At 40.5% G+C, this 27386-nt stretch overlaps 1 long non-coding RNA gene across 2 annotated transcripts in view; it reads left to right on the top strand.

Annotated features, from left to right (window-relative positions):
* Positions 1-27386, top strand: part of LOC133227569 (uncharacterized) — a 356831-nt gene that overhangs the window by 129064 nt on the left and 200381 nt on the right. For both annotated transcript variants that reach the window (XR_009729868.1, XR_009729867.1), the window contains one exon: positions 26435-26550. This is a non-coding gene — a long non-coding RNA (uncharacterized LOC133227569). The remainder of the gene's footprint in view (positions 1-26434; positions 26551-27386) is intronic.

Below are 27386 nucleotides of genomic sequence, written 5' to 3' on the forward strand. Positions count from 1 at the left end.
TGGCATCACTGACTTGATGGATGTGAGTCTGAGTGAACTCCGGGAGTTGGTGATGGACAGGGAGGCCTGGCGTGCTGCGATTCATGAGGTCACAAAGAATCCAACACGACTGAGTGACTGAACTGAACTGAACTGAAACACTTTTGAGATAAAACAAATATGGAGGTAGCTAGATATGTTAATAAAATGTTGCCTAATTTTTACCTCATTTGCGTTTTAGGGAAAACTGTAAAATTTTCTTTACATATTGCAAACTAGATTCAAGTAGAACTACTTCTAAGTGACTTACCCTACATTCATAATATGTGCACAGATAGATCACTGCATTTTCACAGTGCTTTTATTAATCATTAAATTGTTACAGTATCAATTAAGCCTTACTGAGAACAGCTTCTGTTCACCTAACTTTGTATTTTGCCAACATTTGCTTTATGATGTTCTTGATGTGATATGATAGAGTTTATTTTTAGAGTTTTAAAAATAATTTTAGCTAGTAGTTCACAAAAGTTATTCCCTGTACTCTTTGCTGAGTACAAATAGTTTCATAGATTGCCACATAAATGGACATTCCCATATGAGTTTTTAAAAGAATTCTGTGGTCCTTGATCTTTTGAGAATTGCAGGATGGCTTATACTCTAATTAAAACCCACACAGACAATATGTGAGCCAGTCTAAATACTTGTGATTTTTGTGACTTTTTTTTAAAGAATAAATGATTTTGTATTTTATGTTTTAATTCTGTTAACAGGAGGCCATTAAGTTGCAGGAAATGTTGGTACCAGAATTGTGTTAAATCATTTTCCCCTTTCTTCCCTTCCTCCCCTCCACGCCCCCTCTCTCTGCTTTAGAGTATAAAACTTCTCCAGAAAAGGAAGAAGATGGGTCAGTATGGACATAATGAATGCAAACTTTTATGGAAAGATGACTTCTGTTTAGTACTAAGGTAGAGGTTTCAACGTATATTCTTACAGGGTCCAGCAGGTACTTAAAATGAAAAAACATAGGAGTGGGAAACTGAGATAACCAGAGCTGTGAAGACCATCGTGGTCTGGAAACTGCATTCACGTGGACCAAACTAGTCACTTTTAAGAGCTTAATGTGGTTTTTGAGGGCCATGTAGGTTCCTTGTCTTAAAGAATGGGTCACTTTTGAGTAGGAGAGCAGAGAAGGTAAGTTCTAAGACTGGGACCCACAGTAAGCAGAGGTAAAGGGAGAAATGCAGCTTGGTGGGCGGGAATGGCCTTAGGGAGCAAGCCTGGCTTTGAGCAGGAGTGCTCACTCAGGGCGCGCCTCCCTCCCTGGGACACGAGGTCACTTCTGTAGATGTGTTTGCTTATCACAGGCCGGGGAGTGTGGTCCTGGCCTCCTGTGAGGAGACATCAGGGTTGTGCTGGACATCCTATAATACATAGCCTGTCTCCCTCCAGGAAAATTATCTAGTCTGAAATGTGAGTTGTGCCAAGGTTGAGAAACTCTGCTGCAGATGAATGTATGTGGAGGGAAGCAGAGAGAGATTTTAGATGTTATGTCCTGCAATTTATTGTTAAATGCTTCAGTATAGAAAGTGTTAGTTAATTTAATCTATACTCTAGGGTTGATTGGTTAACATGTAGATACTGTGGTCAGGAATACGCACTTTAGGGGTGGTGCGTCAGGGTAGAAAGACTCTAAACAGAGGCCCAGGCAGGAGAGAGCTTCACTGTCTTTATTTTAGGTAATATCAGTTGCCTTATTAATTCGTATAAAGACAGAAAAGAAAGTGAAGTTGTTCAGTTGTGTCTGACTCTTTGCGACCCCATGGACTGTAGCCTACCAGGCTCCTCTATCCATGGAATTTTCCAGGCAAGAGTACTGGAGTGGGTTTCCATTTCCTTTGCCAGGAGATCTTCCTGACCCAGGAATTGAACCTGGCTCTCCTGCGTTGCAGGCAGATGGTTTACCGTCTGAGCCACCTGGGAAGCCCATTAATTTGTACTATTTTTTAATCCATGAAATGAGGGCTGATCAGTCTAGAAACCTTGTGCAGGCTTGGCAGCTGTGGCACAAACAAGGCACAGAGATCCCACGGATACATGCTGTGGATGATACCTGGGCTCAGGTTTCTGTACCTGACTGGTGTTCACTTGTTGAGCAGAGGATACTGTTACTCAACCCTGACCAGGTTAGTTGCATCCTGCCATTAGAAGAGTGTATAGGGTGGAGAATCCCAGGGATGGGGGAGCCTGGTGGGCTACCGTCTATAGGGTCGCACAGAGTTGGACACGACTGAAGTGACTTAGCAGCAGCAGCAGCAGCAGAGGGTGGAAAGTAGAGAGATGCTGGTTGAAGGGTACACACATCCTGTTATAATCAAGTAAGTTCTGAGGACTTAGTGTACAGCATGGTGATTGTAGTTGGTAATATCCTATTATATACTTGAAAGTTTCTAAGAAACTTTCTAAAAGTTCTCACCCCTCAAAAGAAAGGGTAATTATATTATGTGAAGGAGGCATTCACTAACATAATGGTGGGAATCATTTTGCAATATATAAATGTATCAAATCAACCTGTTGCACACCTTAAACTTACACCGTGCGGCATATGAATTATATCTCGATAAAGCTGGGGAAAGAAATAATGGGGTAGAATCTGCTTGAGGTGAACTTTCTGTACAGAACACCATGGAACACCAGGAAGAATAGAGGATGTGACTCCACCAGCCTTCTGGAATGGGTGGCATGGTTAATTTGGGGTCAGTTACTGTTTGCATAGGTGGCATGGGCAGCTCTCAGACTTGCTCTCATTTTGGTGTAACTCTGAGTGCTGGAGCCTTGGAAGGAAGACTTACAGCTCCATCTCCCTCTAACCACTGGTTGCTACTGAAAACGACAGAAAAGAATCCATTGTGTGTTACCAATGCTTTTAGATTGTTTTAGTGGTGTCAGGTTACAGAACAACTTGACAATGAGGCACAAGAATGTATTCAAGCCAGGAACTTGAAGTGATGAGAAGCTGAAGTTCAGTTCAGTTACTCAGTCGTGTCCAACTCTTTGTGACCCCATGGACTGCAGCACGCCAGGCTTTCCTGTCCATAACCAACTGCTGGAGTTTGCTCAAACTCAAGTCCATCAAGTGGGTGATGCTCTCCAAACGTCTCATCCTCTGTCGTCCCCTTCTCCTCCTGCCTTCAATCTTTCCCAGCATCAGGGTCTTTTCAAATAAGTCTGTTCTTTGCATCAGATGGCCAAATTATTGGATTTTCAGCTTCAGCATCAGTCCTTCCAATGAATATTCAGAACTGATTTCCTTTAGGATTGACTGATTTGATCTCCTTGCAGTCCAAGGGACTTTCAAGTGTCTTCTCCAACACCACAGTTCAAAAGCATCAATTCTTTGGTGCTCAGCTTTCTTTATAGTCCAGCTCTCATATCCATGCATGACTACTGGAAAAACCATAACTTTGACTAGACAGACCTTTGTTGGCAAAATAATGTCTCTGATTTTTACTATGCTGTCTAGGTTCAGCATAACTTTTCTTCCAAAGAACAAGTATCTTTTAATTTCATGGCTGCAGTCACCATTTGCAGTGATTTTGGAGCCCCTGAAAATAAAGTCTGTCACTGTTTCCATTCTTTCCCCAACTTTTTGCCATGAAGTGATGGGGCCAGATACCATGATCTTAGTTTTTTGAATATTGAATTTTAAGCCAGCTTTTTCACTCTCCTCAAGTTTCATCAAGGGGCTCTTAAGTTTTTCACTTTCTGCCATAAGGGTGGTGTCATCTGCATATCTGAGGTTATTGATATTTCTCCTGGCAATCTTGATTCCAGCTGTTGCTTCATCCAGCCTGGCATTTCGCATGATGTACTCTGCATAGAAATTAAATAAGCAGGGTGACAATATACAGCCTTGATGTACTCCTTTCCCATTTCAGAACCAGTCTGTTTTTCATGTCCAGTTCTAACTGTTGCTTGTTGACTTGCATACAGATTTCTCAGGAAGCAGTTAAGGTGGTCTGGTTTCCCATCGCTTGAAGAATTTTCCACAGTTTATTGTGATCCACACAGTCAAAGGCTTTGACTTGATCAATAAAGCAGAAATAGATGTTTTTCTGGAACTCTCTTGCTTTTTCTATGATCCAGTGGATGTTGGTAATTTGATCTCTGGTTCCTCTGCCTTTTCTAAAGCTTGAACATCTGGAAGTTCACAGTTCATGTACTGTTGAAGCCTTCCTTGGAGAATTTTGAGAATTACTTTGTTAGTGTGTGAGATGAGTGCAATTGTGTGGTAGTTTGAGCATTCTTTGGCATCCCCTTTCTTTGGGCTTGGAATGAAAACTGACCTTTTCCAGTCCTGTGGCCACTGCTGACTTTTCCAAATTTGCTGGCATATGGAGTGCAGCACTTTCACAGCATCATCCAACATTCTCCTGTCAGTGGTTGTTCAGCAGTGAGTTGTAATTTTGGAGTTCTCCCACGAGAAGATGAGTGCATGTCCTTTTATTCTGCCATCTTGAAGATCCCTGGGGAAGTTGAAAGCAGGAGATTTTTAATTGCTAATGTCTATCACTTCATGGCAAATAGATGGGGAAACAATGGAAAGAGTAACAGACTTTATTTTTGGGCTCCAAAATCACACAGATGGTGACTGCAGCCATGAAATTAAAAGATGCTTGCTCGTTGGAAGAAAAGTTATGACCAATGTAGACAGTGTATTAAAAAGCAGAGATATTGCTTTGCCAACAGAGGTCCATCTAGTCACAGCTGAGCCTGAATGCTGCTAAGTCACATCAGTCGTGTTCGACTCCGTGCAACCCCATAGATGGCAGCCCACCAGGCTTCCTTGTCCCTGGTATTCTCCAAGCAAGAACACTGGAGTGGGTTGCCATTTCCTTCTCCAATGCATGAAAGTGAAAAGTGAAAGTCAAATCGCTCAGTCGTGTCCGACTCTAGCGACCCCATGGACTACAGCCTACCAGGCTCCTCCGTCCATGGGATTTTCCAGGCAAAAGTACTGGAGTGGGGTGCCATTGCCTTCTCTGTGAGCCTGAATAGACAGAGCCAAAAAACGATAATTCCATGGAGTTAAAGTGTCCTGTGTTCCTGGATCTGCTTGGGTTTCTGGAGTAGATTTATTTAGCTTTCAGTGCTTCAGTAATTGTGCATTGCAACTGCTGATGAGTTTTGGTTTAGGAGATGCTTTGGACTCCAAAGACTTGTATCAAGAAAACATTTATTCATGATTCTTAAGCATGTGTATATGATATTCAGACCTACTAAAATTCATCATTTACTAAATGATGAATCTCTGGTGGTCTAAACCAGAGCTTTCTGCTGATTGTAATTCCAGACACTTTGGGTTAACTAAAGCTTGTAGCTTTTAAACTGTCATCTTGACAGCTTCTGTTCTGTGATTTTTGTGCTTGACCTCAGAAACTCGGAGGAGGAATCTATCTTCCTTAGGATTTTGTGAAGATGGTTACAGATTAATTTATAATTTATACCATAATAGATTAACTGATTTTATCTATAGATTCCCTCCAAATTTATGATGGAAAAACAGGGTAAACCACTCCATCCAACCTTTTGCCCTCAAACCTGAGTACTGAAAAGCCAGTGGATATTTCCAGGGGTCCTTCCCATAGTGTCTTGGAGCCTTTGCTAGACATTTTACAAAAAAGGAAAATTTTTATTACATTTCCCTCATGAATGACCTCCTCTACCATTCACTTCTCTAGCAACCTACACTTCCTTAAAGGATGATCCATGCAATATCTTTTTAAAGCTTATTTTTCTTGCTGGAATAGAAGCTTCTTGAAAATAGGGAACTTGTCTCATTTGCACATCTACCTTCAATGCCTAAATTAACATCTTACATATTGCAGGAACTGAGAATCGAAACAAATTCCAGTTCCTGTGTTGAATGATACTGGGGCCAAGCAAAATGTATTGACTTTGTTTGTTTTCTTCCAGGAAGCTAAGACTATAGACCAATTAAAATGGATATCATAGCTTGTTCCTCAGTATTGCTTCAAAAGCAGCAGAGTTTCTGTGTCCTTAATTCTGCCCAATCCTGGATGTTTCTCTGCTTTTCAGAAATGATCTTAAAGTTCTGCAGCATGGGTACTATAAGTAACCTTCCTTTATTTGTTTCCTTTGGAGATTTCTAACACTGTGTCAAGGTGGTGTCCTTATTTGCTGCAGTAAATTTAGGAAACTTCTTTTGATCAGTAAGCATTTTGGGTTGTCTTCTTGGGGGCTTTCTACTGAGCTAACACTGGCCAAGGGATCACTGGCATTGATCCTTCTATTTAATAGGTATGGATGCTAAAGCTCAGAAGGGTGAAGTACTTGATTAAAGTAAGTAGACTATATGTTCAAATTCATTCAGTCTTTCTGAAAAGCATTATTTGCACATGGCTCTTGTGAGGTTTCTATCTTCCTTCAAGGTTGCCTTGAGGTTGTCTGAACCTGATCCAGGACTGTGTTATGGGCAGATGAGAGGAAGGAGGTGAAGAGTATTTGTACCCTGTGTGTTGTCTTGACCACCTTTTTAAGGGGAGGACCTAGATTTGGGGTGTGCCTATTTCACCAGTTTGTATGGGAAACATGAGATATGGAGTAGCTCTGTGTCCAATGAGAATATGTAACTTAGACAGTGAAGAGGCGGGTAGAATGAAGCCTCTGGTGAACATAGTCTCAGCAGGGTTGATTTTGTTCCCAGGGGATGAAAACAAGTTCTTGGGGGATAAAGAAAATCTCAGGTGTTACAGGTTTGTGGTCCTATAAAGGGCCATAGTACATAACCAGCTATAGCGTATCTGAGGTATTAAAATCTTGTGAGGAGGGGACAATTAAGAAAAAAAGTCTAAAGGGGGGGTGTTAATGAACAAAAGGTTGAGAAACACACCTCTAGTGACAATTTCTTCTAGATGACCATGATTCAAAAGATGTCAAATACTGTTCAAAGATTGCAAATCTAATATTGGATCTGGTGCAGCCACTCATGGGCTCAGAAAAGGCATTTAGTTTCTTAAAAACAAACCACATTTAAAAAGACATTCTGAAGTAGAAAGAAAGAAAAGTACATACATATGGTGACTGGGATCTCTTAGCACCTCAGTAGGTTTGGTTCTGTATGCTGTTAATTCTGAAACTGAAGTGTGTGTGTGTGTGTGTGAGAGAGAGAGAGAGAGAGAGAGATACAGAGAGAGACAGATAGACAGAGAGACAAAACAGAGAGCAACTTTTCTGAGATAGAGGGCTCTGAAAACTTAGGTTCCACTAACATAAACTTCACTTGGTAAAGAGATTAAGTGGAGTCTAGCATCTCTGGCAGATTGCATAGCTAGCTACAAATGAAGCAAGTCATTAGAGACCATGATTTCCTGGCCCTGGAAAACATAACAAGCCCCAATATTTACTGTTGTCTATCACATTAACAAGATGTACCAGTCAAAATTAATCACAGCTGCTGGAAAGCAGATAATTAACATGTCTCATATTATTCAGCCTCTCAGCTCTTGGAGAGCTGATAATGGGGTCTCTGTGTGCTACTTGACTGTTTGCATTTAATTTGAATTCTAATCAGAAAATGCTGAAGGATTCCTGAAACATTAGATGGCATAATATACTAGCTTATTGATACACCGGATCTAGTGTTTCTTCCTAAATAATCAGTTTCCAAGAAATATTAGATAATAAAATAGATACTGTCTATATAAACATATTCCCCAGGGGAATATGTTTATATAGCTATGTTTAGCTATGTTTATATAGCTCAGACAATAAAGAATCTGCCCACAATGCGGGAGACCCAGGTTCAATCCCTGGGTCAGGAAGATCTCTTGGCGAAGGCAATGACAATCCACTCCAGTATTCCTGCCTAGAGGACTCCATGGATAGAGCAGCCTGGTGGGCTACAGTCTATTGGATCACAAAGAGTCAGACACAACTGAGTGACCACACTTTCACATAACCATATATACTGAAATAAAATTATCATGAAAGTTGGTCCTTCAAACACCTTGACAGTGGTAGGTGTGATTTCAGAGAGAAGACTTAGTCCATAATGTAATGTAATGAAGATCATAATAATCTGGATTTTTATGAGGTTATTTTGCTTTTTATGCAGTCTTGGATGTAGATTATTACTGTAAGCAATGCAGACTAGTAGGCCTATATCAGTCTTAAGTTTGCAGACTAGTGGTTACTGTGTTTCATACTTCTCAGGGGATTGAATCATCACATTCTAGGCAGTTAACACTAATTTTATTTAATTTTTTTAGGGCAGTTTTAGCTTCACAGAAAAATTGAGAGGAACGTATAGAGATTTCCTGTATACTCCTGGCACCCCCATGCATATTCTCCCCCATTATCAACCTCCTCCACCATAGTGGTGCATTTGTTGCAACTGATAAACCTGCACTGATGTATCTTAATTGCCCAGAGTCTGTAGTTTACACTACAATTCAGCCCAGAGTCTGTAGTTTACACTACAATTCACTGTTGGTATTATACATTCTATGGGTTTGGACAAATGTACAATGACGTGTCATTATACTATCATACAGGGTGTTTTCACTCTCCTAAAAACCCTCTGTTCTCTGCCTATTCATCCCTCCTCCTTCCCCCAACTACTAGAAACTTAACCTTACTCTCTCCACAGTTTTATCTTTTCCAAAATGCCATATAGTTGGATTCACACAATACAAAGCCTTTTAAGATTAGCTTCTTTCACTTAGTAATCAATGCTTAGGTTTGCTCCATGTCTTTTCATGGCTTGATAGCGCATTTCTTTTTAGCACTGAATAATGTTCCATTGTCTGGGTGTACCACGGTTTACCTACTGAAGGACATCTTGTTTGCTTCCAAGTTTTGGCAGTGATGAATAAAGCTGCTATAAATATCTGTGTGCAGGATTTTGTAAGGATATAAATTTTCACTAATAATACTTTTAATCCCTAGCCTTTCTTTTTGGCAGCCCTACTTCATGAATTTTGCAATTGCATTTTTGGACAACTGCATTGTTGAGAAGTTTGCAAAATGACCAAAATATGTATATATTAAAAAGTATTCTTTATTTATTTATTGTAGACTCCTATTTTAGACTTCTGAATTTGTTTATTGTAGACTCCTAAAATAAGCATCTCAAGAGCTTATTTTAAAACATATACCATATATTATAATATACATTAAAATAACATATTAGGGGTTGACAAGTGTTGTGAAGAATAATGTCAGGGGAATAGAAAGAGGTGGTGGTGATAGTATTATTTTAGGTAGGGTGACCTGAGAATGTCTTCCTAAGACATTTGAGCAGAGAACTGGACTGAGAGCATTCCAGGCCCAGGGATTAGCAAGTGCAAATGTCTCGGGGTATAGGGAGAAGAGAATGATGAGTTCATAGAAGAGCAAGGAGATCCCAGTGTCTGGAGCAGATGGAAGAGTGATGGTTTTGCTGGTGGTGGTAGAGCAGTAGAAAATGGTAGAAGGAAGACTAATTAGGCTTGTTGTTGAGGTACTGGTGGGTCTCAATGTCCAAAGTAAAGATTCGGGGTTTTTTCCTGAGTGCTACTGAAATTGCTGGAGAATTCTGAAGAGTGACATAATCGGAAACATTTTTAAAAGAATACCCTGGCTCATGCGTGTGTGTGTGTGTGTGTGTCTGTGTGTGTGTGTGTCTGTGTGTGTGTGTGTCTGTGTGTGTCTGTCTGTCTGTCTGTGGGTGTCTGTGTGTGTGTGTTGGGGAAATGATGGCAGTGAGGAGGTAGAAGCTGTATGGCCAGCTAAGATAAGAGTCTACTGCAATAGTGCAGGCCCAGTGTGACAATGGCTTGGTCAAAGTAGTGGCAAAGGAACTGATGACCAGACTGACTGATGCATTGCATGTGGGCTGTGACAGAAAGAGCAGAGTTCAGGAAGATTCAAGAACTGGGGTCTAAATTTATGGCCCATGGATCACCTTGATGATGATTACCCTGGGCATTCAGAGGTGGGAGAGGGATAGTGCTCTAACCTGGAGTGAACATGAGGACTTTGGGAAAACATGGTGGGATTTGAACTGGATATTGAGGGAGGTACAGAGTTTGTTTAAAGCCAAGAGGAAAGGGGCAGGAATTTAAGGCTAGTGAAACAGGGCCTGGAATAGGGGAAAGTGCAGAACTTGGAAAAGGCAGTGGTGTTTCCTGAGATGAAGAAAATTGGGAAGGAATAGGTTTTGAAAGACTATTGAGAATTCATTTTTGGACATATCAGTTTTGTAATGTCTTATTAAACATCTCAACTATTTTGGGTCCTTTCATATTTCATACTCTTTTTATGCATAATAGTTCTTTGTCAGAAGCAATAAACCAAGAACAGATAGTGTTGTACTCAAAGTACTTTATAATCTCTTTGTCTTTATCTTCTTTAGTTATGATTCACATGAAGATGATGTCACCAGTTCCAGATCCCATTAGGAGGTTTTAAAAAAAAACACTTTTCTCTCTCACAGTGATTTAGTTGACAATAATTATTTTATTCCATGTTGAACTTCTAAACTGCCTAGTTGTTGTTCAGAATTATCATTAGCTCTAATATTTAGAAAACTTTGTGTAATATTTATCATTTCTTATTAGAGTTCTGGTTCATTCAGATCAGATCAGATCAGTTGCTCAGTCGTGTCCGACTCTTTGTGACCCCATGAATCATAGCATGCCAGGCCTCCCTGTCCATCACCAACTCCCGGAGTTCACTGAGACTCACGTCCAACGAGTCAGTGATGCCATCCAGCCATCTCGTCCTCTGTCGTCCCCTTCTCCTCCTGCCCCCAATCCCTCCCATCATCAGAGTCTTTTCCAATGAATCAACTCTTCGCATGAGGTGGCCAAAGTACTGGAGTTTCTATTTCAGCATCATTCCTTTCAAAGAAATCCCAGGGCTGATCTCCTTCTGGTTCATTATGTTTTCTTTTAATGTGATTTAGTTTTTGTTTTCCATGAAAATTTATGTTACTTCATTAAAGCCATGAAACACCTTTCACAGCATGTACTTCTTACTTGTGGAGACCATTACAGAGGGCCTTCCCATTGCTCTCAGATAATCTAGATACTGGAATGGAGATCAGCTTTTGATGAAGAATACTTTTTCTAAAACAATGACATCAAAAAACGGATGATAAATTTTCTCCACCTGAGGAAGTCCTACATGTGGATTCCTACAAGTAGAAATTTAACATTGAGGATAAAACCAAGTTATGATTTTTCTACTTCTAGCTGTGTGGCCTAGAACAAGTTAAATGACTTAACACTTTGGACTCTAAAGCCTGTTTTATCTGTTAAGCAATAAAGGTAATAATGGAACCAAATTCCTAAGTTTGTAGATTTTAAGGAGATAATCCACATGAAGAGACTCGTACAGCCTAAGGCACATAGTAAATGCTTAGTAAATTATTACTGTAATCATCATCACCAAAGATAAAATACCATATCAAATGTGCTTTTAGTATTTACTCCTTGCAAACAAACCACTGATGCAGACTCTGGTGGATATAAAAATGGAAAATATATTTAGTTCCCTCCAAAAATTTATACTCTAGTTGCAGAAATAAGAGTACTATTTTCAGGAAGAATATGATAATAAAAATATTAAAATGTAGTTTAATAAAGAAAACTTAGGGCAAAAAGGCACAAGATTTATGGCCCATAGATTTCATTGATAACAGTGGTTGAGGGCATTCAAAGGTGAGAGAGATGGCTTTCTAGCCTGGGGTGATCATGAAGCACTTTAGGAAAACATAGTGGGATTTGAACTGGATATTAATGGAGAAACAGAATTTATTTAAAGCCAAGAGAAAAGGGCCAGACATTTCATACAGGTGAAATTTAACAGGGAAAAGTGCAAACTGAGAAGAGTCAAGTGTGTTTATAGAGACAGTGTTCATAATATAGAGAGGTATGATTTATATCAAAGTAAAGTAGACTTTTCTGATGAGCTCTTTTTAAAAGTTCTATTGACAAAGTATAAAAACTAGAAAGATAAGTGAATAGATGTATGACATAAACAAGAATTAAAGTTTTCCTTGCTAAAGACAAAAAGCTTTGAAAATGTCAGTAAGAGTGATTCTCAGTTCAGTTCAGTCGCTCAGTCGTGTCCGACTGTTTGCGACCCCCATGAATTGCAGCACACCAGGCCTCCCTGTCCATCACCAACTCCCGGAGTTCATACAAACTCACGTCCATCGAGTCAGTGATGCCATCCAGCCATCTCATCCTCTGTCGTCCCCTTCTCTTCCTGCCCCCAATCCCTCTCTGCAACAGAGTCTTTTCCAACGAGTCAACTCTTCACATGAGGTGGCCAAAGTACTGGAGTTTCAGCTTTAGCATCATTCCTTCCAAAGAACATCCAGGACTGATCTCATTTAGAATGGACTGGTTGGATCTCCTTACAGTCCAAGGGACTCTCAAGAGTCTTCTCCAACACCACAGTTCAAAAGCATCAATTCTTCGGCGCTCAGCTTTCTTCACAGTCCAATTCTCACATCCGTACATGACCACTGGAAAAACCATAGCCTTGACTAGATGGACCTTTGTTGGCAAAGTAATGTCTCTGCTTTTGAATATGCTATCTAGGTTGGTCATAACTTTCCTTCCAAGGAGTAAGCATCTTTTAATTTCATGGCTGCAGTCACCATCTGCACTGATTTTGGAGCCCCAAAAATAAAGTCTGACACAGTTTCCACTGTTTCCCCATCTATTTCCCATGAAGTGATGGGACCAGATGCCATGATCTTAGTTTTCTGAATGTTGACCTTTAAGCCTTTTTCACTCTCCTCTTTCACTTTCATCAAGAGGCTTTTGAGTTCCTATTCACTTTCTGCCATAAGGGTGGTGTCATCTGCATATCTGAGGTTATTGAGATTTCTCCCAGCAATCTTCATTCCAGCTTGTGTTTCTTCCAGCCCAGCATTTCTCATGATGTACTCTGAATAAAAGTTAAGTAAGCAGGGTGACAATATACAGCCTTGACGTACTCCTTTTCCTATTTGGAACCAGTCTGTTGTTCCATGTCCAGTACTAACTCTTGCTTCCTGACCTGCATATAGGTTTCTCAAGAGGCAGGTCAGGTGGTCTGGTATTCCCATCTCTTTCAGAATTTTCCACAGTTTATTGTGATCCACACAGTCAAAGGCTTTGGCATAGTCAATAAAGCAGAAATAGATGTTTTTCTGGAACTTTCTTGCTTTTTCCATGATCCAGCAGATGTTGGCAATTTGATCTCTGGTTCCTCTGCCTTTTCTAAAACCAGCTTGAACATCAGGAAGTTCACGGTTCACGTATTGCTGAAGCCTGGCTTGGAGAATTTTGAGCATTACTTTACTAGCGTGTGAGATGAGTGCAATTGTGCGGTAGTTTGAGCATTCTTTGGCACTGCCTTTCTTGGGATTGGAATGAAAACTGACCTTTTCCAGTCCTGTGGCTACTGCTGAGTTTTCCAAATTTGCTGGCATATTGAGTGCAGCACCCTCACAGCATCATCTCTCAGGATTTGAAATAGCTCAACTGGAATTCCATCACCTCCACTAGCTTTGTTCATAGTGATGCTTCTAAGGCCCACTTGACTTCACATTTCAGGATGTCTGGCTCTAGGTGAGTGATCACACCATCGTGATTATCTGGGTCATGAAAATCTTTTTTGTACAGTTCTGTGTATTCTTGCCACCTCTTCTTAATATCTTCTGCTTCTGTTAGGTCCATACCATCTCTGTCCTTTAGGGAGCCCATCTTTCCATGAAATGTTCCCTGGGTATCTCTGATTTTCTTGAAGAGATCTCTAGTCTTTCCCATTCTGTTGTTTTCCTCTATTTCTTTGCATTGATCTCTGAGGAAGGCTTTCTTATCTCTCCTTGCTATTGTTTGGAACTCTGCATTCAGATGCTTGTATCACCTCTTATTGAATCTTTTATTTACTTTTCTAATGGTATAAACACTATGCCTGGGTTTTCAAGACAACTATACAACCATTTGAGAGCAGAAAACTCTGTGCTTGTAGACAAAAGTCTTTAAATTTAAGGTCTTTGGCTTTACTACAAGTTTCAGGTCTTTATTTTAGAACTCAAAAGCCAAGACTTTGACCATTTCATTTTTGGGGCTCTGTTTTCTTGAGCTATTGTTTGCTGCTGACAAAATAGGAGAGGGCCATAGAAATGCAAGTAAAATGTATTTTTAAAAATTGAGATATAATTGATATATAATATTATATCAGTTTTATGTATACAACATACATATTTGATATTTATTTATATTGTGAAATGATCAGCATAATGTGTTTTGTTAACATCCATCACCACATGTAGTAACAAAATTTATTTTTCTTATGAAGAGAGCTTATAACATTTACTCTCTTTGCAACATTCAAATATGCCATACAGTATTGTTATTATTGTTGTTAACTAGTCACCATGCAGTACATTACATCTCTCGGACTTATAACTGGAAGTTTATACCTTTGACCTCTTCACCCATTTCATCCATTTGTGATACCCACAAATTAAAAATCTTGGTTAATATCTCACATATTATTTTTTTTGCTACGAATGCTACCTAGCAGTGAAGGTCAGTACTCTTGCCTGGAAAATCCCATAGACGGAGGAGCCTGGTGGGCTGCAGTCCATGGGGTCGCTGAGGGTTGGACACAACTGAGCGACTTCACTTTCACTTTTCACTTTCATGCATTGGAGAAGGAAATGGCAACCCACTCCAGTGTTCTTGCCTGGAGAATCCCAGGGACGGGGGAGCCTGGTGGGCTGCCGTCTATGGGGTCACACAGAGTCAGATACGACTGAAGTGACTTAGCAGCAGCAGCAGCAATGAAGGTCAGATCAACTAAAATGTAAAAATAATAACAGATAAGGTAAAATAATTGGTTATATTTAATGCAAGCACTAAATTTCCATATTTTGAACATGTAAAATTAGGTACATGTATTTTAATAATTAAAAGTTTTATGCAATGGATCACATGTTTAAGGACTATCACTTTGTTTTTTATTTTTATTATTTTTATTGAAATATAATTGACACAATATTATATTAACTTCAGATGAATAACATAGTGATTCTACATTTATATATCTTACAAACTGATCACAATGTCTAGTAACTATCTGTTACCATACAAAGTTATAACAGTATTACTGACTATAATTCAATGCTGTACATTACATCCCCATGACTAATTTATTTTATAGCTGAAAGTTTGTACTTAATCTTTTCACCTGTTTCACCCAATTCCCATACTCCCAGCCCTCTGGAAACACCCAGTTTGCTTTCTGTATCTGAATCTGTTTTATTTTTTCTTTTGCTTTTTAGACTCTACATATAAGTATTGTATGGTATTAGTACAGTATTTGTCTTTGATGACTTATTTCACTTGGCATAAACCCTCTAGATTCATTCATGTCTCAAATGGCAAGATTTCATTCTTTTTTATGGCTGGGTAACATTCCATTGTTTGTATATATACCACATCTTCTTTATCTGCTTTATATATTTAAGTTGCTTCCATATCTTGGCAAGGAAATGGCAACCCACTCCAGTATTCTTGCCTAGAGAATCCTGTGGACAGAGGAGCCTGGTAGGCTGATGTGCATAGAGTTGGACATGACTGAAGCGACTTAGCAGCAGCAGCAGGATATCTTAGCTATTGTAAATAGTACTGCAGTGAACATAAGAGTACATTTATCTTTTCAAATTAGTCTTTTTGTTTTCTTTGGATATATACCTGGAGATGGAATTACTAGATCATCCAGCAATTCTATTTTTAATTTTTTAAGGAATCTCCATACTTTTTTCCCTAGAGGCTGCACCAATTTACATTCCCACTGGCAGTACATGAGAATTCCCTTTTAATCTACATCCTCGTCAACACCTGTTATTTGCTGTCTTTGTGTCTTTTTGATAATAGCCATTCTGTCAGGTATAAAGTGATGTGTCATTTTGGTTTTGATTTGTATTTTCCCGATGATTAATGATTGTGAGCATCTTTTCATGTGCTTTGGACCATCTGCATGTCTTCTTTGGAAAAACGTCTATTCAGATGCTCTGTTTGCTTTGCTTAATATTGAGTTGTGTGCTGTCTTTATATATTTTGGATATCAACATCATTTCCCTTTCAGAAGTTGCCTTTTTATTTCATTGATGGTTTCCTCCATGGTGCAGAAACTTTTTGCTTTGATGTAGTCCATTTTTTAAATATTTGCTTTTGCTTCCTTTGACGGAGGAGACAGATCCAAACTAAATATTTCCAAGACTGATGTCAAAGAGCATACTGCCAGTGTTTACTTCAAGGAGTTTTATGGTTCCAGTCTTAAAATTAAGGTTTTAGGTCTGTGTAGTCAAAGCTTTTGGAGAAGGCAATGGCACCCCACTCCAGTACTCTTGCCTGGAAAATCCCATGGACGGAGGAGCCTGGTGGGCTGCAGTCCATGGGGTCACTGGGAGTTGGACACGACCGAGCGACTTCACTTTCACTTTTCACTTTCATGCATTGGAGAAGGAAATGGCAACCCACTCCAGTGTTCTTGCCTGGAGAATCCCAGGGACGGGGGAGCCTGGTGGGTTGCTGTCCATGGGGTCACACAGAGTCAGACACGACTGAAGCGACTTAGCAGCAGCAGCAGCAGTCACAGCTTTGGTTTTTCCAGTAGTCATGTATAGATGTCAGAGTTGGATTATAAGGAAAGCTGAGCACCAAAGAACTGATGCTTTTGAACTGTGGTGTTGGAGAAGACTCCTGAGAGTCCCTTGGACAACAAGGAGATCCAACCAGTCCATCCTAAAGGAAATCAATCCTGAATATTCATTGGAAGGACTGATGCTGAAGCTGAAACTCCAACCCTTTGGCCACCTGATATGAAGAATTGACTCATTTGAAAAGACCCTGATGTTGGGAATGACTGAAGGTGGGAGGAGAAGGGGACGACAGAGGATGAGATGGTTGGATGGCATCACCACTCAACGTACATGAGTTTGAGTAAACTCTGGGAGTTGGTGATGGACAGGGAGACCTGGCGTGCTGCAGTCCATAGCGTGGCAAAGAGTCAGACACCACTGAGTGACTGAACTGAACTGAATCTATTTTTAGTTTATTTTTATATGTGATGTAAGAAAGTGGTCCAGTTTCATTCTGTTGCTTGTAGCTTTTCAATTTTCCCATTGTTATTTGTTGTTGTTGTTGTTGTTTAGTCACTACGTTGTGTCCAACTCTTTTGCGACTATATCCTGTCAGGCTCCTCTGTCCATGGGATTTCCCAGGCAAGAATACTGGAGTGGGTTGCATTTTCTTCTCCAGAGGATCTTCCTGACCTAGGGATTGAACCCGTATCTCCTGCTTGGCAAACAGATTCTTTACCACTGAGCCACCAAGGAGCCCTTGTCATACATTAGTTGACCATATATGCATGATTTTTATTTCTGGGCTCCCAATTCTGTTGTTTCCATTGGTCTATGTATCTGTTTTTGTGCCCGTATCATATAGTTTTGATTACTATAACTTTGTAGTATAGTTTGAAATCAGGGAGCATGATACCTCAGCTTTCTTCTTCTTTCTTAAAATTTCTTCTTCTGTTCATAGTCTGTTTTCAATACAAAATTATGAATTATTTGTTTCAATTCCATGAAAAATACCATTGGCATTTTGAGAGGTATTAATTGAATCTGTAGACTGCTTGGAGGTAGTATGGACATCTTAACGACATTAATGCTTCTAATTCACTAGGACAGTATATCTTTCCATTTGTTTGGTTGTTTTCACTTTCTTTTGTCAATATTTTATAGTTTCCAGAGTATAGCTCTTCACCTTCTTGGTTGAATTTATTCCTAAGTATTTTTTTCTTTTTTATACAGTTGTACATGGGATTTTCTTAATTTATCTTTCTGATAGTTTGTTCAGTTCAGTTCAGTTGCCCAATTGTGTCTGACTCTTTGCAACCCCATGGACTGCAGCACACCAGGCCTCCCTGTCCATCACCAACTCCCAGCGTTTACTCAAACTTATGTCCATTGAATGGTGATGCCATCCAACCATCTCATCCTTTGTCATTCCCTTCTCCTACTGCCTTCAATCTTTCCCAGCATGAGGGTCTTTTCCAGTGAGTCAGTTCTTCACATCAGGTAGCCAAAGTATTAGAGTTTCAGCTTCAGCATCAGTCCTTCCAATGAATATTCAGGACTGATTTCCTTTAGGATGGACTGTTTGGAGCTCCTTGTAGTTCAAGGGACTCTCAGGAGTCTTCTCCAACACCACAGTTCAAGCATCAGTTTTTTGGTGCTCAGCTTTCTTTATAGTCCAACTCTGATATCGATACATGACTACTGGAAAAACCATAGCTTTGACTAAATGGACCTTTGTTGGCAAAGTAATGTCTCTGCTTTTTTATATGGTGTCTAGGTTGGTCATAACTTTTTTTACAAGGAGCAAGCATCTTTTAATTTCATGGCTGCAATCACCATCTGCAGTGATTTTGGAGCCCCCAAATATAAAGTCTGTCACTATTTCCATTGTTTCCCCATCTATTTGCCATGAAGTGATGGGACCAGATGTCATGATCTTAGTTTTCTGAATGTTGCGTTTTAAGCCAACTTTTTCACTCTCCTCTTTCACTTTCATCAAGAGGCTCTTTAGTTCTCCTTTGCTTTCTGCTGTAAGGGTGGTGTCATCTGCATATCTGAAGTTATTGATATTTCTCCCAGAAATCTTGATTCCAGCTTGTGTTCATCCAGTCCAGAATTTCTCATGATGTACTCTGCATATAAGTTAAATAAGCAGGGTGACAATATACAGCCTGACATACTCCTTTCCCAATTTGAAACCAGTCTGTTGTTCCATGTCCATTGTGTAGAATTATAACAGATTTATGTATATTTATTTTGATCCTGCAACTTTATTAATTTATTTGTTAGTTCTAATAATTTTTTGATGGACTCTTTAGGGGGTTTTCTGTATATAGAATCATGTCATCTGCAGATTTACTTCTTCCTTTCCAATTTGAATGCCTTTTATTTCCTTCCTTTTCTGATTGCTGTGGCTAGGGCTTCCAGTACAGTGTTTAATAAAAATGGAAATATTGAGCATCCTGATCTCTTTCCTGATTTTAGAGGAAATGCTTTCAGACTTTCACCACTGAATATGATGCTAGCTGTGTTTATATACCGGTTTTATTATGTTGATACATGTTCCTTCTATGCCTAATTTACTATGTATTATTAACTTATTAAAAGTTTTTTTAGAATCATGAATGAATGTTAAATTATATCAAATGGTTTTTCTGTGCTTATTTATATAATCATATGATTTTAATTATTCATTTGGTTAATATGGTGCATCGCATTGTTTGATTTGCCTGTATTGAATCATCCTTGCATCTATGGAATATAAATAATCACTTGATAGTGAATAATCCTTTCAATGTGTTGTTGAATTTGACATGCTAGTATTTTGTTGAGGATTTCTGAATTTATGTTCCTCAGGGATTTTCACCTGTAATGTTCCTTTTTTTTTTTTTTTTAACTTCTTGGATTTGGACAACTGTTTTCTTCACCAGGTTAGGAAGGTTTTCAGCCATTATATTTTCAGATGTTTTCTGTTGTTGTTAATTTTTTTCTCTCCTTCTGGGATCTCTATCATGTGAATGTTAGCACACTTGATGTTGTCCTGCTGCTGCTGCTGCTGCTAAGTCGCTTCAGTCATGTCCGACTCTATGCAACCCCATAGATGGCAGCCCACCAGGCTTCCCCGTCCCTGGGATTCTCCAGGCAAGAACACTGGAGTGGGTTGCCTAGAGGACCCTTAAACTATCCTCATTTTTTGGATTATTATTATTATTTGCTCTTCCAGTAGATTAATTTCCATTTCCCTATCTTCCAGATTGCTGATCTGTTCTTCTGCATCCTCTAACCTGCTGTTGATTCCCTGTAGTGTAGTTTTCATTTCAGCTATTGTATTCTTCAATTCTGATTGGTTCTTTTTTGTATTTTCTATCTCTTTGCTGAAGTTCTCACTGAGTTCATCCATTCTTCTACAAGTTCAGTTAGAATCTTTATGAATATTTATTTTGACTCTTTACCTGGTAAATTTTATATTTCCATTCTGTTTAGTTATTTTCCTGAAACTTTTGTCTTGTTTCTTTTGTTTGGAAGGTATTGTTTTTGCCTCCTCATTTTGCTTAACTCTTTGTGTTTGTTTCTATGTATTAGGCATATGAGGTGTATCTCCCAGTCTTTGAAGAGTAGCCTTATGTAGATGCTGTCCCATAGGGCCCGGTGACGCAGTCCCCTGGTCACCAGAGCCAGCTGCTCCCTGTGTATCCCCTGTGTGGGCTGTGTGTGTCCTTTTGCTGTGGTTGGACTGCGATTGCTGCAGGAATGCTGTTTGGCAGGGTTGGTCCTCAGGCCAGCTGGCTGAGAGGTCTGCATGTGATTGCTGTGAGCTTGTTGAAATGTGGGACTGGCCCCCACTGTGACTGGCTCTGAAGCCTTGCTATGGCTGTTGTGAACATGCTGTGGTTGGGGGCTGACCCTCTGGAGCAGCAGCTGCTTTGGAGGGGCCACTGATGCTGGTAGAGGACACCTGCTGGGCGGGTGGGCTGGGAGCTGCTTTGGAGAGGCCCTCTGGGATGGGTGTGTTGAGCGGGAGATAACACCTTGGGAGAATGCCGGGAGCCGGTGAGGCATTCCACTCGTGACAAAGGTCATGAGGAAGGAGGCTCGACATACGCAAAGGCGGGATCGAGCCTCAGGAGTCCCCCCAGATATTCTCGAGCATCTACCCCCAAAAAACCAGAGTCTGCTCACTTTATTGCTTTGTGCTCTCACCTCTGACTTTGCTGGGGGCTGTCCCCCACCACTATCTCGCTCTCTCTGTCAAAGAGTTAACTTACAGCTCCAATTAATAAAAGTTCCTGGGCAATTAGGAGTGTTTAAATCCAAACCCCTCAGATAGCTCTCTAACTCGCCTGACAAGTTTACCCGGACTCCTACAGCTATGCATACGATTGTTTACAGTCTCCCAGCCTCGAGAGGCACAGGAAGCTTAAGATATTCAAATAGCTTAGAGCCTCTCAGAGAGTTAGAAACTGTCAGAATAAAACTAGTAAAAGATTTCATTGATGAGCCAATGCTTGTTGCCAAGTTTTCACATCCCCTGAATTGTGTCCTTGAATGTGTATTAATTAATATAGTTGGTATGTAGAAAAAATAAGTAGTGGCCTTGGTGTTAGTAACTTTAGACCCTTAAGGTAATAAATTCTTTCCTTTGTTGTAAACCCATTACACATCCGCCCTATAGAAATGCAATTTTATCTTCGGAAGATGGCGCCAAACCTTAAAATAATTACTCTTAGAGAAAATAAGTCTTACGGTTGATAAGTCTTTGTCAAGACCCATAAAATGTTAATAGGCCTTCTGGCCAGAAGATGATGTAAATCACCTAAACCATTTGTATACGATAAATTTGCAGGAAAGAAACCCTGGTTTTTGATAAGGATCAAAGACTGCTGACTTTGCATCCCCTATTATCCTCTATGTGTAACTTAGGGTATAAAAGCCCCTGTTGAAAATAAAGCTACGGGCCTTGCTCACCAACGCTTGGTCCCCCCATGTCATTCTTCCTCTCAATTTCCAGTGGAGTCTCCATCTGGAGCGCGGATATCCTCTGGGACCATTTATTTGCCTGGGCTTCTAAGACCCACTCTAGAAGGTGTCTAAGGTGGGGCACCTTCCGCTATTCGAGAGGGCGCCTGCGGCCTCCGTGGTCAGAGCTAACCTGGTGTCACGGGTTATATTGATTTTCCGTGTAAACCAAGCTACTCAGCTTCTTTTCTCCACTGAATTTCCTACTGAGCTATCCTCATTCTATTATTCTTTATATCTTTGATGAATAAATAAATAAATAGTCGCCGACGCCGTCTCCCTTTCGAATACCCTGGATCAGCGGGGGCTGGACCTCGGCAGGAGAACACCTGGGCGGGAGCATTTTTTAACCAAGATGATGGAAAGTAACAGAAATGGCACCTGCCAGTGCCAGGCCAGGCAGGTAGAAAGAGAGCAAAAGAAAGTGGCACCTACCAGTGCTTCTGTCACAAAGAAAGTGTTACCAGATCCCTGCCACTCCAGCACACTGCCTAAATTAGTCAGTTGATCTTGTCTGACCCAGGCAGTTTTCAAGTTGCTTCTTCTGTGCTAAGACACAGTGTGAGTCTGTACAGACTCTTCAGGGGCAGAATCTTGGTTTTCCACAGCCCTGTGGCTCTCCCTCAGAGAAGGCAATGTCACCCCACTCCAGTACTCTTGCCTGGAAAATCCCATGGAAGGAGGAGCCTGGTGGGCTGCAGTCCATGGGGTCGTGAAGAATCTGACACGACTGAGTGACTTCACTTTCACTTTTCACTTTCATGCATTGGAGAAGGAAATGGCAACCCACTCCAGTGTTCTTACCTGGAGAATCCCAGGGACGGGGAGCCTGGTGGGCTGCCGTCTATGGGGTCACACAGAGTCGGACACGACTGAAGCGAGTTAGCAGCAGCAGCAGCAGCAGTGGCTCTCCCTGAAATAAGTCCCCACTGGTTTTCAAGGTCTGATGTTAAGGGGCTCATCTTCCCTGTGCAGGTCCCCTGAGATGGGGACCCCTTGTTCCTCAGGGGACATCTGTGATTGTGGCATTCCCCGCCCCCACCCCACCCTGTGGGCCACTGCATCGGGAGTGTGTGTTGTGACTAGACTGCATCTCTTCTCTTTCTACCCATCTCCATACGGCATTTTCTTTATATCCTTAATTGTAGAAAATCTGTCCTGGTAGCCCTCAGGTTGTTCTCAGAGATAGTTGTTCTATGTGTGGTTGTGGTTCGTTGTGTCTGTGGGGGGAGGTGCACTCAGGAGCCTCCTACTCTGCCATCTTGATCCACCAGACGTGAAGACTGTCACTTTAAAAGGGTGACAAATTATTAACCTTTGACTGGCCTTTTATTTAGGAATGTATGAGGTTAGTAAATGGGAAAAGGGCATTTCTTGTGCCGGAAACCGTACAGTGGAGAAAAGTCACTTAGATCTAAGGGGCTTATAAGCATTTTATAATGGCTGGATCATGCTCTGTGTGTGTATGTGTTTTGTGTGTAAACGTGCAGCTGTGAGTGGTGGAGAAGGTGGCGAGATGGAGGGAGGGAGAAGGCAAAAGAGAGCCAGTAAATGCTGAGGTTAGAGTGGTTTGCAAGGGTAAGAGCTCTGAAGAGACATGTATCGTGGAAGAGGCGATGAGTTACTGAAAAACTGGACCACACTTAGTGTTTTGATGGGAATCACCTCATAGAGAAGGGTATTTCCATCATTTCAGAAGAAAACTGTGGCAATCCAAGCAAGAGTGGCAGAACCCATATCTAAGTAAGCCATGATGAAGAACTGAAGAGAGCATCATGAGATATTTAAAGTAATAAAGAGACTTCATTACTAACAGGTCTTGGGGACAGGAGAGGAATGAGTCTTGATTGACCTGTGGAGTTCTGGTTAAGGTGACTGGAGAGCATCATTTACTTCACAAATAATTGTGTATTAGTGTGTCAAACTCTTTGCCAGCCTTTCTGAAAGGGTGTAGGCACACAAGGGTAACTGAGAACTTACTAGAAGAGAAAGGTAAGTGAACATACAAATATATTACAGTTTGCAAGTGATGCCATGCATCCTAAAAAGGAATCCAGGAGAAAAATAAAGCAGAGATAAATTAAGGAGAAACAGTGGCATTCAGTTATAGACACAAAAAAATCAGGAGAGCTCTGGAACTGCCAAGTGGAAATTGAGAAGTACACGGAGAGGCAGCCAGGACGTGGGGCACAAGAATCCACCTTGGAATCAGAAATACCTGGGCTTGAATTGCTGCCTGGCTCCTTCAGTTGTTAGATTTATGACTTCAGGTTTCATCATCTGGTTTATGATTTTGGTTTCATCATCTGAAAAATGGGATTCAGGTCACCCCCCTTTCAGAGTTATTGAGGATGAGGGATAATAATCTCTTCCATCTTTAGTGCAGTAAGTGACAAAGAGAGTGCAGGGTACATGGTGGTTCTGAGGTGTGGTGGCCTTGCACAGTGCTGGTCTGGAGTTCAGGTGGGACTCTCAGCTGGGGGAAGCAGATTGGTGATGCTGCAGCAGGGGAGAGGCCACTCCAGAGAAGTCTAGCAAGAAGAAAGGGCATGACGATTGCTAAACATCCTCCCTTTTTCTGAATGGTTACTCAGTTCCAAAAGTTCAGATTATTCAGTTCAGTTTATCTGGATAATTTTCTTGCTTTTGGGAAGACAGGGAATTACTAAAGATAGTAATGTCTTTTAAAATTGTCTTTGTGTTTTTTCCCTTAAAATATGCACATATCAATAACTGTTCCATATTCCATACAAAGAACTCTCTAACTTGTCCATTTTTAGGATGATGACTGTGACCATCCTTACAGTATAATTTAATGACAGTATCTCATTTGAGATTTATTTTTTAAATCAGTCATTATTTGTCACAAGAGTCTCCTCAATTTCAGAGGCTGAGTTGTAAGCATGTGACTGACTGAAAGAAGCTGCAATTTTGGTCTTTAATTGGCAAAATCTTGTTTGATTTATGGGACAATTGGGTATTTCAGAGTCAGAATGTTCCTAGGTTTAGTTCTGGCTTGGTTTCCTGGTTCCTGGAGGGAACTTGGACTAGTTTCTAATCTCTCTGAACCTCAGTTTTCTCAAGCTTAAAATGTAGTTAATAATAACTTCATTGCACATTTATTGTAAGACTAAAATGAGACGAGAAGTGCAAAATGACCATCGCAGTGCCTGGCACCTAGTAGTGTCCAAGTTCTTTCCCTGGACACAGCATGTCAGCAACTTTTTTTTTTTTTTTTTTCTGTTTCCTCTTCTCAAAGAGTAAGTATCAATGTCACTTTTCACCAGTTCTTTGAGTTAATAATAACATTCATTTGTGGCAACTCTGGAAACAAACTGCCACACTAAGACACACAATCTGAGCTAGCACGTATAGTCCAGTTTTAGGGTTAGTGGCTTTGGATGTAACTTGCGTATGAGTCACTGAAGGGCTGGGGTGCTAACAGACAGCCTCACAGCTTAACAGCAGGCTATATTTACCTTGACTGTCATTTATTATCCCTCTTACTAGCAGAGGTCGGTGAGAAAGAACTCAGTTACTGCTGCTGCCAGAAAAACACATCTAAATGTCTAATAATATAGCTAAATGCATTATTAATTAGAAGCAACAAGACGAGCTATAATCCTGTCAAGAAGTCAAATGATCCAGTAGGTTTTCCCACCTCCTAGGGAAGCCCTCTTTCTGTATACCATTCCTTTCAAAGAATAAGTTTCAAACTAAGTATGTTTATAGATCTGGAAGGTTCTTTTCTTGTATTGAAAAGTTTCCTTTCCTTTTTAAGAGTGGAAGCTCTCTAATGAAGAGTTTATCACTGTTAGTGCTGCTTGTTTACTATCATTGCACTTCTGCATGCAGCTTATTTCTTCATTTCCCCCTCCTCCTTTCTGGCATTTGCCATCTGAGACTGCTGCTCCCCTGCATTTACAACACTGCTTCTCTTGTTTTAATTTCATGTGTTTCATTTTATTTTTCTTTTGCATTCCATCTGCAGCTTTCCTCCACTTTTGTTCTCACATGCCATTACTGTCTAAAATTCCACACTCTGTCTGAATAACACCCCTTTTAGGCTCACGGTGACCTGCCAGTTACAGTGGTCTGGGCGTCTGATCCATCAACTCACTTCACGCTGCACGTCTGTGGGGCAGTTCCAGTTACTCCCTGCTACTGCATTTTTGTTTGCAGTTAGGACTCCCCCCCAACCTCCCAACTCAACCACAGGCCCATGTGCTCTTTGGCCCTCACCATTCTCCTTCTCTATACATGAGGGGTAAAAATGCATTGTGGTAGGATTGTTTTGAGGCACAAGTAAAATTAATGGATATCAATATTTTTCGTGACTCTGAAGACATCACTGATTATTGAAAAGGAGTTATTCTTTCTAAGCCATTATGCCCATAAAGTGTTCAAATTTGAAAATACCACTGGTCAAATCCTTTTAGTAAACACATCTCTTTCTAGTTAGGTAAATGATCTAACCCCCTAAGTGACTGGTTCCTAGTTTTAAACAAAACCATAGGACAAAGTGACTGTGATAGGTGCCAGATGTTGGGTGGTGTCTTCAGAAAGTGGCAAATGCTGCTGCATGTATGGCTGACAGATTTTTTTTTAAATGACCGCAGATGAGAAAGATGCTGCTTGTTAAAATAGATAAAATACACTCATGATTTCCTACTTTATTTTCTATAAGTTCGTCAGCTGTAGAGCCTAGATTCCTTCAGCATTTTCTTTCTTTGGTTTTTGTTGTTTCTAAAGACATTTTCCACTATTTGCCTACACCTGTTCCTCCAGGCTTTCAAACTGAAGATGCAGCTGTTACTACTGACAGGCCATAGCTGTGGTCCTGAGCCTGGGTCTCCTGCTCATTTTCCACCCAGGACAGTGGTGAGAGCATGGGATGCTGCATGGTGAGTACCATGACCTCAGCCTCTTGCCAGGCTGATAACGGCTCCTCTTCAGTCTCCTGCCTTTGCTTCCATGGATATATGCTGACTACTCAGAATGTGTATTTCAGTTCCTGGCTTAAACATTGTATTTGCTAACTAAAGAGAGGAGGTTTCCTCTTATTATTGGAACTTGGGCATCATTACATCAATCAGTTGCCTGGTAATTCTTTCTGGAAGAGACCTAAGCCTCAGTGATGTTTAAACCCACCTGTGTGAGTTTATTAGCAGCAGTGCCTGGTGATGGCTATGACAATGCGACAGTGATCTTCCATGTTAAAACTGTCTGTGTAGGTAATGGCACTTTATACTTGAATGCGTATTTTAATATATTTATTGCGCACTTACTTGCCATTTAGCTTGTTTGCAGGAGTCTGTACTTATTGTGGTTATGGTATTGGTTAGAAAAATCTGAAAAAGTTATTTAATTTCTCAAAACTTTGGAGTCAGCCTCAGTTAGGGTCGTTAGGACGGAGGAGCACATGAACTGTATAGAGAGGATCCCCTGACCTTTCTCTAGCTGTCCCCGTCCTACTTATATTATTTTCTTTCCCTTTCTTTGTAGCATGTGTCATAATCTGATGTCATATTCTTTATTTGTTAATGGTTTTGTTACACCAAGACGATGCAAGCGGTAGCCATGTCTTCTGCTTGGCTTGTTGGTGAATCTCAGGTTCTCTCCTGAGAACCATGTTGAATTTGACAGGTGCTCTGTGCCTGTTGAATGATGAATAATGTAACCAAACCCTTGGCACAATATCCACAGTATCCACAGAGTAACTCAATAAATGATCATTATC

This window comes from Bos javanicus, chromosome 16 (assembly GCF_032452875.1).
Source record: "Bos javanicus breed banteng chromosome 16, ARS-OSU_banteng_1.0, whole genome shotgun sequence".
NCBI classification, from domain to species: Eukaryota; Metazoa; Chordata; class Mammalia; order Artiodactyla; family Bovidae; genus Bos; species Bos javanicus.